General features: G+C 45.3%; 1 protein-coding gene across 3 annotated transcripts in view; it reads left to right on the top strand.

The window, feature by feature from the left end:
* Positions 1-14,946, top strand: part of FRMD5 (FERM domain containing 5) — a 285,564-nt gene that overhangs the window by 71,461 nt on the left and 199,157 nt on the right. The gene's annotated exons all lie outside the window — the stretch shown is intronic.

The following is a 14,946-nucleotide window of genomic DNA, read 5'->3' as shown; positions in this document are numbered from 1 at the left end:
ACAGCTGACTCTCAGATGGAATGTAATTATTTATTCACTTCCTAATATAATTCCAGAATAGTGCACCAAGTGTTCCATAACATCAAAGCTATAATGCAATAGGTGATTGAATTAATATAGGTTAAAATGCAATGAAAACCGTCCAGTAAGACTGTGGGATTTATTTTTACATAATGAACATTTTAATAACGCAGTAACAGTATTGCCATATTTAAAAAGTTTCCCATCTTTTACTGTTATGATTAAAATGTTTTGTTGCATTCTTATTCTGAAGGCGCATTGGTTAATTATATATATATATATACCAGTCCTCGTCTCCATAATCTTCTATCTGAACTGACTCTTGTGGCTGTGATGCATCACTGTGTAACTCCGGTGCGACTGTTGATTTCGGTGCATGTACACGGACATAAAATTAGAGGACCGCTGTGGTGAATCAGTCTCATGGTGCATGTGACAAGTGACATACTACGGTATGAATGTTTTACAAACTGCTTAATGTGCAATGGCATAACAGAAATGCTAGATAGGAAGTAGTGGAGTGTGAGAAAAAATATTGTGCTCGTGACAACTGGGACTGTAAAATTCACTCACACTTGCGTAGTCCAGGAGTTATTGCATCCCCAGGGTTAGCTCCTACACCATTACCTCTCATGGAGGAGCCTGTCGAGGCTAACACTTGAGATGCACTGGTGAAGAAACGGCACCCAAATAGACTGTAATGCGACGTTTGTAAAAGTCCTAGTATTAATAGTTGATCAGGCTACTATGTACTTGAAGGTGTGTGCGTATATAAGGAATTCACCAGCAAATGAAACCACTTAACTCGGAGTTTCATTTCTTAGCATTCATTCTCTGAGGAAATGCACTTCAGGTTTTCCTAGATTGCTCATTAAAGAGACAGTAAAGACCCATGATAAATGGAATGAAACTGTTATCAACACACAGTCCCTAGAAACTGATCTAAAAAACTCAGGGCTCGGGCAATAAAATTGTGTCCTTGATTTATGTCATAACTGTGTTACCTAATGTTTCCATGGTTACTGTACCTCATGAGCGAGGCTCCCCTGCTGGTACAGTTAGATGCTGCTCAAATTTACCATTTTCACAAATTGGCATTTTCTCGGATTGGGTTGTTTGCATTTTAAACCATCAGAAATGCTTTAACAATCCCTCCATGGATCCACTCCAAACTTTGAAAATTATTCCCATTAATTACTACTTCCTTTTTGGAACATGTTTAAAGTGGCTGAAATACGCTTCTTCCTCAGGCAAACAGCAAACCAGAATTGCATGCTAACATAATACCTTATGAATGCAGAATTCATCATGGTTTCTTTGTCTTAAGTCGGAATTAACAGTACTTGGATTTTATCCTTTGTTTAAAAAATCCGTGTACTTCAAAATGTGATTGTAAATGCTCTTACCACTCTGCTACAGTTAGCAAAATATCGTTCCCTTTCCTTTGATGAAAGAGACACCAGCTTTTACAGTGCATCATCCCCTAGCAACACGCTCCTGTGTCCATGGTGAGACTACTGCCATCTCAGCTTTACCTGCCGCAGACATTTAATGGGAATCATGCACAGAAAGCATCAGAAGAAGAGATTCCAAAATTTTTATTTACATTTATAACTTCAACATAGCTGCTTTTCCAACAGATGTATAGTTTCTTGGCTATTTCCTGGCTGTTTGTTCTGTCCTCCATTTCAGCCTGTCTAGCCTGCTGCCTTATTTAATGCACATTTCTAGCGTGTGTGTGCGCGCGTGTCTTACATATAGTATTCAAAGTGAAAGTTCATTTAAAAGTAGGATGCAGTGCAGAGTATTTGAAAATAAAACATAATTTAGATGAAAACAGAGAACGCCGATATGCAATATATGTGTGCATTCTATTTTTGTGTAATATCCCGACAGCATACAATACTTGTAATATATTGGCTAGTCGTGTTCACTACTGCCCCCTGCAGGATAGAATCAGAACTGCTCAAATTTATATCATAGGCTCTGTTCTGCTAACTAGAACTAAGCAAATAGTGGGGACAGCCAATAGGCGATCATGTTTTTCTGTGTTTCTGTAAATATTTTTTCAGTTTTGAAATTAATTTCCATTTGACTATGGCTGATGTCCTTCACCCTTGCTTTCTGCTCAGTCCAGGTTTGAGTGGTCAGGCTTTCTAAGAATGAGCATTTGCACAAAAGTGAATGTTAAACTTGAAGGCTCAAACATTCACCAGAAGGAAAATATGAAGTAGATCTATAGTCATGTGAAAAATTTGCATGGTGTTGGGTTGTTGCATAAAGCAATCAGGGAATGGCAACAATACCACCTCGTCATGTAACCAACCAATACGTTGTGAATTTTGATGTTGAGTATCATATATTTGCAACGAACACTTTGCAAGCTATTTATATAAAAGAGAATGTTGTGAAGAAATTTGCAAATAGTTTTAAATGAACATATTTGAATATTTTGCAGTCTGCTTGTGAACTCTTTTTAAACAATCACCTGTGTTTGTTTGTAATTAAGATTCATAAATTTTAAGCAGAGAAGGAACCATTAAAGCATCTAGTCTGACCTGTATATCAAATGCCTATTGCATTTTATCCAGTTACCCCTGTATTGAACCCAATAACTTGTTTTTGGCTAAAGCATCTTCCAGGCAACCTGTCGTGATATGGAGACATCCAGAGAAGGAGAATCTGTCACTTCCCCTTGGGAGTTGTTCCAATGGCTAACCACCCTTACTGTGAACAATTTGTGCCTTAAATCCAATTTGAGTTTGTCTGGCTTCAGCTTCCAGCCATTGCTTCTTGTCCTGCCCTTCTTCACTAGACTGAAGAGCCCTTTAGTACCTGCAGGGCCGGCTCCAGGCACCAGCCCTCTAAGCTTGCGCTTGGGGCGGCACCTGGAGGGGCGCGGCACGGTGCGGTGCTCCGGCTCTGGCCGCCGGGGAGAGCGGAGCCGCAGTGGGCTTGCCGCCCTCCCCCGGTGCTCTGGCCGCCGGGGAGAGCGGAGCCCCGGCCAGGCTCCCCACCCTCCCACTGGCGCTCTGGCCGCCGGGGAGAGCGGCCCGTGGCCGGGCTCAGTGCCCTCCCCTGCCGCGCTGGGGGGCGGGGGGGGGGAGAGAGGCGGCGGCAGGAGGCTTTTTTGCCTTGGGCAGCAAAAAAGCCAGAGCCGGCCCTGAGTACCTGGTATGTTCTCCCCATGGAGGTGTTTGTACGTTGTAATCAAGTCACCTCTCAATCTTCTTTGAGAAATGCTAAACTGATGGAGCTCTTTAAATCTCTCACTGGTAAACGGGCATTTTCTCCAGCTCTTGAATCATTTTGTGGCTCTTTTCTGCCCCCTCTCCAATTTTCAACATCTCTTTAAAAATGTGGACCGTAGCGGTGCATAGAAAAGGTAAAATCACCTCTGTGCTCCTACACACTGCTCAGCATCGCATTTGCTCTGCTTGCCACAGTGGAGCGCACGTCGACTTGCTTATGCACTCTGAGCCCTAAATCCCTTTTAGCGTCACTGCTCTCCAGGATAGCTACCCCTGCTCTGTAGATACACGACTTTGCATTTTGCTGTGTTACCCCACATTTTGTTTGAATGGGCCCAGCTTCGCAAGTGGTCTGGGTAGTTCTGTATGACTCCTGCTCGGACAGTCTGGATGTCAGCTGATACTGGCTCAGGCCGATTGCAGACAGCTGAGCGAGGTTCCCCTTTAGGTAAAGTGGTGGAGGTAGCGGTTTTGCAACACAAGGCTGCCCGGAGTGCCATTGTGTTCTCACTGTGAAGTTTGAGTGCCCTGCAGCATAGTGACAGTCTTGGAGACCACAGACTTGTTCCAATGCAGTACAGCGTGTTTTTACAGAAACTACGTATCTAGCCCGTCCTAGTGACAGAATCTTTTTGGTCTTGGCTGATTAATGTGCAGGTGCAGCATTTAGTAAAGACACGTCTAGGTGCCAGTTGACCCTTGCTGACTAATGTCTATTAGGTACAGAAGGGAAGTTTTTTTCTTTATGCTGCTTTTCCTCTGTAAAATCCAACGTTGAGAAGGAGAATCATTTAAAAGGAAGGAAAGGAGACCCAAACCATGCGGTCCTGCAGCAGCGTAAATGGATGTAGCTCTGCTGAAGTCAATGGTGCTGTACCGACTTAAACCAGGTGAAGATATGGCTCTTTGTTGAATATGCAAACCTCATTCTGCTACCTCATTTATGCACACGTTTATTATAGGAGGATGGTTTCCTAAAGACACATGTATCTACGATTTTAGAGCTATTGCATTACATTATATGACAAACGGAGTGTTTGTCCCACAGTCGATATTTGTACAGATTTTCAAAGGCAGATAGTTGAGGAAATTAGGTGCTTAAGACCTGTGCCTTTGAAAAATGTATCCCGGAATCATAATGCATACGCCCAAGGGTTCCAGCTACGGGTATGTCTTCATCCTAAACTGCCTCCGTTCCTTTTGGGTGTTACACCAGCCAGTCTCAACATCGAATTCATCTTCTGGTTTGCACTGACCTCCAGTCTGTGTTGCATGCTGTATTTTCGCATCCTACCTTCAAAATGTAAAAAAACAAAACCCAGGAGCAAGTGCACGTACCAATGTGATTTGTTTGCATTAATAAATTACCAGGAAATCCTTTGGTATGGGACTACATTTGCCTCTACCTGGTAACACTCTTGAGCTCTTAAAGACTGGTAGATAGATAGCACTGAAGTGTGTAATTGTATTCCGCTACATCATATCTCTGGGCTGGCTGCATTTACATAAAATAGATAAAATGAGCCAGTAACATCCCAGGCACAGTTAATTTGACTTCACTGAGTTACACCAGGGATGCAGCTGGCCTGGTATTAATAACAATAGTAGCAGCAAAGAACCCTGCTGGGGACTGGTTTTAAATTGGAAAATGACCTTTTAAAAGTTTCCCCCGTAACGATCAGTAGAATGTGTTTTCTTCGGTTTTCTTCCACTTTGTTCAAAGTCACTGTAACGCCTCTCATCAGATTTGATGCATGTTATGGAATGGGAGATTTAAATGATTGGAAGTCCCTGGTTTATTAATAATCTAACTGATCGGTTAGCTGAGTAGCTAGAGTGCTGATGAATTCGCATTCGTGTTCTCATGTCGGTGGAGGCTGACGTGTATGACACATTCTTCATAGCTAACGCTAGCTTAAGGATCCAGGATCGGAGAGGAACTGGGAAGGCGGTAGCAGTGTCACCCCTGCGTGTTCTTCGACTTTGTAACTTCACAGTAAAGAGCAGCTTGGAAATTCAGACAGTGTCAAAGAAAAGATTGGCCTTGACCTCCCGCTGGCTTCTTCCCCCACTCCCCTTCCAACACCCCCTCCTCCTCCTCATCCCCTTTCACCATCTCACCTGCTCTCTGTCTAACCCGTACACCTGCCCCCTGGGCTGCATCCCCTCCTGGCTGCTGACCCCCAGTGTCACCTCAGCCTTTCATTCTCTTATGGCTGGTTCCCTGTCCAATACAAGCATGCCGTGATCTTCCCTACCTCCGAGAATGCACCTTACCTCAACCACACCTGTATCGCCAATGACTGCTCTCCCTCCCTTCTCTCTTCAGCTCTAGCCCCTCCAGCAGCCCCTTTATAACACTGCCTTGTCTTCCTCTCCTCCAGTTCCATCCTGGATCCCTCCCGGCCTGACTTTCATCTTTTCCACTCCATCAAATGGTCTTTTCCTGAGCAAATCCCTGGGGCAGTATTGCATCCCTCCTAGCCCCGCTGAGCAGTTGATGGCACACTTCTCCTTTCAGGACTGCACCCTTCCTGGGTCTGCTTTTGCTCCTCTGATATCTTTTAGTGTTTTGTTTGGTGGGTCTTCCCCTGCCCTCGCACTCTGCCTCGGGGGCTCCCGCGGGCCTCCGTCCTTGGCTCCCTGCTCTGCTCTCACTCTGGACGATCTTGCCTGCTGACCCAGCTCCGGCTACCGTATCTGCCCTTGTGACACACGGATCTCTCCGTGCTTCTGATCCCACCACTCAGCGTGTCTCTAACCTCTCCTCCTGGACGTCTCCCCATCAACGTCAGCATATCTGCCCCGATTCCCCACAACGCGGTATCTCTTCTACGCCGCTTCACCCATGCCAGGCAGCTGTAAGCTCAGTGTAATTAGCCCGTTAGGCTGGGTTCATGGCTGCTTTGTGTCTCCAGAGCAGCGCGCAACAGCTGGAACATACCAGTGAGTCTGGCCTCACTCTGACTGCTGACAACGCCACCTCCCCTTGGGTCCGTAACGTGGGGACCAGCTTCAACTCCTGCCTCTTTTGCCAGGCCCAGGCAGACTGGGTCCACATCTTGCTTGTTCCTCCACAGCAGATCTAAGGTCCACCCTTTTCTTTCTGTCTGGCTAGCTTGGCCTTGATTGCTTAGCCTCTTGCTAACCTCTACATTCCTTCCAGTTAATTTCTAACTAGTGTTACACTAGAGCCAAGAGCCCTGCATGCAAAGGGGGCGCCCCATTGCACTGTGCAAACCTCAATGGCTAGAGAAGCTGCTTTCTCCATTCTCTCCAAATCTTTTTCATTTACCTTTTTATTAACCAGTTTAAGCGAGTGATCCTTATCCGAGAGCAATAAGATCAGATATTTCTCTGCATTAAGCAGTCTCCTTCAGTCATTAGCTGGTTCTATTTTAAAAATGCTGCCCAAAGATGGCTACTGTCACTTTTATTAAATAAGAATCGATGTAAACTCCAGCTGTTGAATGTAGTATGAACAGACGGGACTATTTCCCTGTGGCCATGTTTGATTTCCGTGGGCAAATCTATGCATGGCTATACCCTGCCAAAACAATTGTTCATGCTGTTATAAAACTGGTATCCTTGTGAATCAAAGGTAGGCAGTGGGCCCCAATTCATGGGTAAATAATAAAAATAAATATTATCAATTACAATTAAAAAAAACCATCCATAATGTTACAGTATGGTCCATATACATGTGTTTTGGAACACACTGAAATGCAGAAATGTGATGGGCTTTCTTAAAATTGACTGGAATTTTTGCACTATGTGTATTTTTTCCAAATACTTGATTTTATTATGAAATATTAACTGCATCTTTCAGTGGCTCTACAGTGGATTTGAATTAAATTAACTATTGACGGTCTGAGTTCACTGGGGTCTGGCTTGATTTTTCCAAAGCTTGCCCATTTTAATTTGAGTTGGTCCGTTAAAAAAAGATCACTTAGCAATTGGTCTGGGTTCTGTTGTTTCTGTATTGTAGAGGAGATGAAAGCAGTCTGTAGCTGGTTGGTTCAGTGAGAAAGTTTTATAAAGTGTGTTGAAACCATGAAGCCAGTTGTAAAATTACAGATTGACCAATTAGTGCAGCAAAAGCGGTAAAGGTATGAAACACGTGAGCCATTTGCAATGGGACGGAGACTCCTGGCAGGAAGGACCAACAGGCGCTGGGGATCTACTGGGCTGCGTGGTGTGGCGAGTCATTTGCAATGCTTATGGCCCAACCTACAGAGGCTGCCCTACCTAAGTAGTTACACCACCGTCTACCTATCGGCAGATGATGCAGTTGCCCGCTGGCTGGGGCTTCGAGATGCCGGAAGCAGCGCTCAGCTGGGCTGCTAGGGAAGCACTCCTGCTCCCTCCCCAGCCACTCCCGGCCCCCGGCCTGGGTAGGATCTCATCTGTGACTCAGGCGCTGGGCATTGGGCTGGCTGGCACCATGAGTGGCACCCAGCCCGTACCTGCTGTCCTGCCGTGGCCACTTCAGCCGTGAGGAGCTAATCCCAAAAGAGGGGTGTGTGTGTGTGTGGGGGGGGGGGGGGCTGAGTGCATGTGTTTTGGGGCTGGGGATGCGGATGGTGGGACGGGAGGGTGGGTGGGGCAGGGAGGCTGTGGAGGCGGAGGGTGAGGAGGGTGTGTGGGCTGGGGATGGGGAGGGCGGGGAAGGGTTGCAGCGGGGGGCAAATGGGGAGTGGGTCGTAGCCCTGGAGGTGGAAGAAGCGGGGGTGGGGGTGGCAGAGGGATGTGTTAGAATGTGTTTCTCCTGCCTAGACTGGATTCACTGGGGCCCTCTAGCTCCTATGGAACATTTTGATAATGGAACACCATTGTCAGCCTGGTCTGGTCAGCCAGTTAAACTGAGTAGCTGGAATGGCCCAAGAATAGCTGGAGCATACCCATGACCCTTGCCCCATGTGAAGTTGGATCAAACCCTAACCGAATAACGTGTGTATGTTAGAAAACATAAACATAGAACATCAGAACGGCCATAGTGGGTCAGATCGAGGATTCATCTAGCCCACTGTCCTGTCTTCTGACAGCAGCTGGTGCCAGATGCTTCAGAGGGAATGAAGAGAACAGGGCAATTGTGAAGTGATCCATCCCCTGTCATCCAGTCCCAGCATCTGGCAGTCAGAGGCCTTGGGACACAAGGAGTGTGGGGTTACATCCCTGACTGTCTTGGCTAATAGCCATTGATGGGCCGATCCTCGGTGAACTTATCTAGTTCTTTTTTAATCCAGTTATATTTTTGGCCTTCAGAATATCTCCTGGCAATGACTTCCACAGATTGACTGTGCGTTGTGTGAAGAAATACTTCCTTATGTTTGTTTTAAAGCTGCTGTCTATTAATTTCATTGGATGACCTCTGGTTCTTGTGTTACACGAAGGGATAAATAACACTTCCCTATTCACTTCCTCCACACCATTCATGATTTTGTACTTAGAAGATGTTGCAGGTGTTGGTGAGCGCTGGTGTTTTATCTAGGTCACGTAGCATTTCTATGATATGGAAGCAGACAGACCATGCGTGCCTGACTTGGTAATGTAAAATGGACTATCTCTCACAGTCTTTGTAAAGTGCGGAGGATGTAGTTGGTTTAATAGGTGGTTTTTGTTTCTCTGTTTTCAGTTGCAAGGCAGTATAGATCCTTGTGTCTGGTTTTTCTGACTCAGAGGCGTGGCCACATTTTCAAGAGTGGCCTGTATATTTGTGACACTTATTTCCATTTGGTCCCAGTAACATACATGTGATTGGTGGATGCAGAGGAAATGCTGGTTGTGCTCAAATAGCAAGATTTTCTATGGGCAAAATTATGGGTTCTGGTGTGAAGATTTGGGGCTTGATTCCTCACTGCATTACTCTCCTTTTAGAGCAGTGTAACTCCACTAAATTCCAGTCGAGTTGCACCAGCTTGAAACTGGAGTCACACAATGGTGACTCAGTCCCTTAGGTTTTTTGACTAACTACATGTGTGTTTAGGATGTACCTTGTTACTTAGTTTACAGTTTGGCATATAAACGCTGTTCTATGTTGATACACTCTCTGTATTTATTACTAATTACTGTTGTGCAGATTTTCAATTGGATAAAATGTACTGGTGAAATGTTAGTGAGATTTTGAATATGGGCGCTGTATCTTATGATGATGTCAGACACGAGAGATTTTGGAGACAGTCTCATGCTTGACAGAATTACCAAGTTGAGATCATTTCTACAGGGCTCCTGCTCTGTAGAAGTTAGCAGTGCTCGCTGCCAGTGAGCATTTTGTATAAATGTGTAACTAGATCTTTTCTGCTTGTAGATAGCCTGCATATTGTGGTGGTGTGTTTATGGATAAAATGGATGTGTTCTGGTTTCCCAAGATGGTAAAGGTAAGCAAAATTTCTGATTTTGGATTTGGGAAGGGGACCCCCACCGTTCTTGTGCCAGAACCCTCAGGGGCCTTGTTCTGCCCCTCAGGGGTATAGCTTTGAGGGATTAGTGCAGGCCCATATTCATGACTCTATATTCATCCCAAGCGCCTCTCTCTTGGAGTCCTTGAAGCTGCCCTCAGAGTTGGTTCTACAGCTGGTTTGGTTTGGGCAACGAGCCTGTCTGAAGTTTTTCAGGAAGTGGCAGGAGGCCTTGGTGAGTTACAAAGTGCACTTGGCTTGTCATCTTTTTATCTCTGTTCAGGCATTTCCCTACCGTACATACATCATACTAGGATACAATCTCCTGTGGCCGTTGTCTTTTTTTCTATTCCCAAAAGGAAATAATCAGTTCCTGTGGTCCTGTTCTCCCATTGCAGGTAGGAGTAACTCCTGCTGATTTCTTCTATCTTTGGCCACTGCTCTATCTCAGGTGGTTTAGACTGAAGTTAGTGGGAGCTGGGAGGATAGGCTCTCTTCTGGAGTCCAAATCTGCCTGACCATTTGGATCCAAGACACAAGAATAATCATGCATCACGTATTTCTGGTGACGTATGCACTGTTCTCTAGGAAGCACAGATGTCACTTCCCTTCATGTATGTGTGTGACTCCAGTACTTACCAGCTCATAAAGAGGTGAGTATTTGCTAGATAGTCAGATTGTGTGCTGTACCTCATCACTCATTCTTGTACCTGTGAATCATTCATTCCAAAGATTGCAAAACTGTGAATTAAAAGTTTGCTTTGGAATTTTTTGCCTCACACCGGTATCGGCATAGACCAACAGCCAACAGAAAATTAAAACATCTAAAATTCAAGGGAAGTTGCACATACACAGCATGTATCTTTATGGAATAGAACAAACTCTCTGGTAGAAGTGCCTCTTGTGGAAATAAGGCCCTGGACTGAGATTCGTGTATTGGAAGCCACGGAGGAGTTAAACAGAGCTGTCGTTTGTCAACTATAAGTTACCTGAGACTGAATTTCTCTCGAAAGGCAGCAGAGCTGGCGGCCCCATAGGAAGATTCACAGCTCAGCACAGTGCTCTTAATTATATAATGTATATCCACAGTCAATTGGGAAATCGTTAGTTAGTGACCACTGCAATCTTTGCCATCAGCCCAGGTCCATTTGTAGTACTCAAAAGTATGCCGTGCACAAATTTTTAGTAAACCAAGTCTTGTGTACAAAAAGTATTTAGCTCACACCTTTAAAAAAATATATTTTGGGAAAGATTCTGATTGTAGCTGCAGTTTTCTGTTAGTATGTCTGGTTCACATGTCACCTGTAGCGTTTTTGTTCTGATTTTATTGCAAACATGCGGTAAGTTGATTCCAGCAGCAGCCCTCAGGGTTGTGATTTCTTTTGGGGGTGACAGTTACCTTGTTTATTGCTTTAAAAATATTAGCCTTATTTTATCTAGCTGTAGCAACAATGGAGCAGATAAACAGTTGCATTTGGATGTACTGAGTTCTCCAACAAAGTACACATTTTACTGCATTACTTGTAGAATGGAGAAGAGGATTTCTGTATTCCTATTAATACCATATTTACAAACTGCAAATTCAATTCACCAAGACCTATCTGTTTAGCATGTGCTTTTGAATTAATATTTAGGAATAATGTTTGATCCACTGTTGAATCACAACCAGGGTTCACTTTAGTTTTTGGATGCCAATCTTACTTGCATCTGATTATTTCTATGCTCAGAAATTTGGTTTTAAACTTTTAACAGCTGTTCTTTCACTGTAGTTTTGGTTGCTACGATTTCAGCCATGATTGGGCTAACTCACATCATACAAGCCATGTGATAGTGCTTAGACCCTCTTATCAAAATGATTTTTTGTTCAGCAAGTCAGTAAAGGTGGAAATGTCAATGAGACGAAAACACAAGGAGAGCCACAAATCAGTTGGAAAATATATAAACTTAATTGACACAGTGAGAAAAGAACCATGAAGTGAAAGAAATCGCCGTGCTGGGAAGAGAGCGAAGTGAAAAGTGAGCTTGTTGCATTTTCTGATTTTTCACAAAGACCGCTTAGATCAAACTCTGTCTCCTCCATTTTCAAAGAGCGGTCTGACGCTCTGGCTACGTAACTACCATTTACTTTACTAGGAGTGGTACAGCTCTGTAGCCTTCTGCAGTCCTTAGAAACAGTAAGAGTTTGTCATGTAGTCTGGCTTCTTTCAAACTTACATACAGTAGGGTGACCAGACAGCAAATTTTTAAAAATCAGGGTAGGGGGTTGGGGGGGGTGTCACAGGAGTCTATATAAGAAAAAGACCCAAAAATCAGGACTGTCCTTATAAAATCGGGACATCTGGTCACTCTACATGCAGGTAAATTCGGTACTGCTGCTGAACTTCTGCATGTTAGCGGTGAGTCTGTCTCCACGGCAGTCTGGTCCGGAAACCATCGGCAGCAAACTGACAAAGCTTGTTCCCAGACCTCTGCCCTTGGCGAGGCTGATGGCTCCAGCTCAGCAGAGGGAGGCCTGCACTTAAACCATAGGCAGCATCCTGTGAACAGCACGAGTCTTTGTACAGCAGCGTGCCAGGGGTCACAATGAGGCGCTTGAGCTCACGGAGGCGCCCTGCCTTGAAGAAGGGAAGCAGACAGCTAATAGGACATAGGGATGCTGGGAGTAGAGACGGGCCAGAGAGGCCAAGCTTGGTCTGGTTTCTGAATGTCCCCATTGGGGGAACTTCTCTCCTGGGGCTCAGCCCTCTAGACCTTACTCAGGCAAGACTCCCCCTGAAGCCATGCACTCCTCCAACCTCCGTGGAAGGGTTGTGTAATTGGAGGTTTCACAGATGAGCTCTATGGCCTGGTGGTGTACCACGGACAGGGCACAGAGTCACCCCTCCCTGTGGAGGGAGGGGAGCCTGGGCCCTCTAGCACCGTCTGTGGGTCTCACTGGGAGCCCTCCATGAGCATCCAGGATCTGCGTCTGGAGAGGGATAGGCGTGCTCTTGGGTGGATCGGCTTTGAGCATCCCAGGGCCTCCGCCAATGGCACTGTTGAACAGAGCATCCCCCTAGAGCTGTGGGAGCCACTTCCCTCATTCTGACATAACCCTCTGGAGGAACTGCTGCAGGGTGAACCCCACAGTTTTCTTACCTGCTGCCCCCTTTGGGGAGGGACACTGGCCCCGTCACCGCACTTTGAATGGTTGCTAAATAATATTATGCGTCACATTCTGTGCTCAGTTACGTGAGCAGTTCCTCCCCCCGCAACCACACAAGGGCCAATTACAGTGTAGCTCTGTGTTTATAGAAACTCTGTATTTCCTTGCAGTTAGGGGGAAACCTACTTTTTGATATCCAGGCACTGGCTCACCTCTTTTTTTTGTTGTTGTTTATGATTTGTATTGTCATGGACCACAGTCCCATTGTGCTCGGTCCCATACGAAAACAGTCAGCAAGCTCTGTGCGGCCGGGGTTCTAGGTATAAAACAGGAGACAACAGGCGGATGTGGGTCGATGGAAGAGCACAAGGAAACGGTGAGGCTGTACATTGGGTCAAGCTCTCTTCAGCTCTGTCCATCTCTGAGATTTTGGAGCAACCTTTAGGGGGAAGGGAGTGAGTGATCTCTGCTTGCATCAAGTGACAGTAAATCTATTCAAGTGAACTTCAGGGTCATTATATAGCCTTTTCCTGGTCTTGCACCTGCAGCTCTGAAGGTGACAGACAAATCCATAAAAGTTCGGAATCTGAGTGTGGTGCAGGTGGGGATCTGAGCAGTTGGATGCTGATCCCCATACCTTACGAATCTGCAGAAGTAGTGTGAAGGTGTGCAAGCAGACTTTCTAGTGAGATGTCCAGTGCCTCCTACTTCTGTTTGAGCTCCAGACTTGATAAGAATGCAAAGGCCTTTTCTCTGTATTTTGGCACTTCTGTATCCACTCCTGGATGGATCCTGTCAGTGAAGAGAGGTGTAGGAATTAAATTGAGGGGATAAATGCTACCCTAATTTTATGAACTTCAAAACGTTTGTTGGAGTCTGAGGTGCAGTTCTCTCGGTGGAGCAGAAAAATTTCTACTTCACCCCTTCTCTTTTACCAAGATGTGTGTCCTTCTGAGTCAGATTCTGTTACTGAATTCCAAGAGAGAAATTCCATTGTCACTTGGTAACACAGTCGGTTGGCTGTATATCGGGAACAGTTACTGTGTCTCCTGAAGACTGAGAATGTGGTAAGTACTAATTATTTTTATTTATTTAATATTTTTTCCATGCAGTCCTCTTAGCGGGCTGATCTTTCTAAACAGCAATAAAAAAGTAAATGAAAAATAATGAGCGGAAAGCAGGATTTCCCTTGTAATGGCCATCAGAAATAAATTTGTGCAGGAAAGGAGCAGCTTGACGATGACTTGTATCCCTGTTGGAGAAGAAAAGCATGTTTGTGCCCAACACGTTGGGGAAATTGTCCAGGAACAGTTCACCCAAGTGAATATACAACCTCGGCAGTATTGCCAACGTTATTGAGACCTATGGAATCTGCCAAGTAAGTGTCGGTCGGCTAAGCACTGCCTGGGGGCTGCTGTGATGTATGCACCCTCTCCTCTGAGTCCCGCTTCACGAGAAGAGAATGCCTATGAACTTGTTGGCTTGTCCAGACCTCTTCTACCATATCTCTACTTGCTCTGCCCCCATTGGGATCTGTCACATCCACTAGTGAACAAATCTCTGGGAGGAAGGCAGTAGATGAGGGTGCAAGCAGTTTGTCATGTAGTCAAAAGCCACCACCACCAATGCCACTTCATTGAAGCTCCCTGCAAATCTGAGATCCATGTGCAGCAAGAGAGGCCTTTACATTTAGCTGGAAATCAGACCTACGGCAGCGGTTACCGTTAGCGTTATGGGGATTTACTCTCTAACGTTGGGACTGGCTCACGCGGGAAGAACAGCACTGCATCTGCGTTTCACCTCTGTACATTTAAATCTGCTAGTAGAACATTTCCCTTGAAAGGAAAGCAGTCTGTTCCCTCCCCCTACCTTGTAATCAAGCCCAAGCATCGTCAGGCTGTCCCTTGTCAAATAGAAGGCAAAATTACTGGGTTTTGAGATGGGAAACAGAAAATAAAAAGGCATGTGTATCTATTTTACCATTACCAGTTGCATCCTTTGTAGGGTAATACCAGTGACCATCTGTAATGCCCTCAAGATAGCCATTGATGTAGATGATGAATGCTGTCATAACCTGTCCACCTTGCCTCAAAGAGATCTCCAGGGGAACTTTATGGAAGAGTGAGCAGGA

Source organism: Malaclemys terrapin, chromosome 10, assembly GCF_027887155.1.
Source record: "Malaclemys terrapin pileata isolate rMalTer1 chromosome 10, rMalTer1.hap1, whole genome shotgun sequence".
NCBI lineage: Eukaryota > Metazoa > Chordata > Testudines > Emydidae > Malaclemys > Malaclemys terrapin.
The sequence above is the reverse complement of the archived record's forward strand: the minus strand, read 5'-3'. Positions and strand labels throughout refer to the sequence as shown.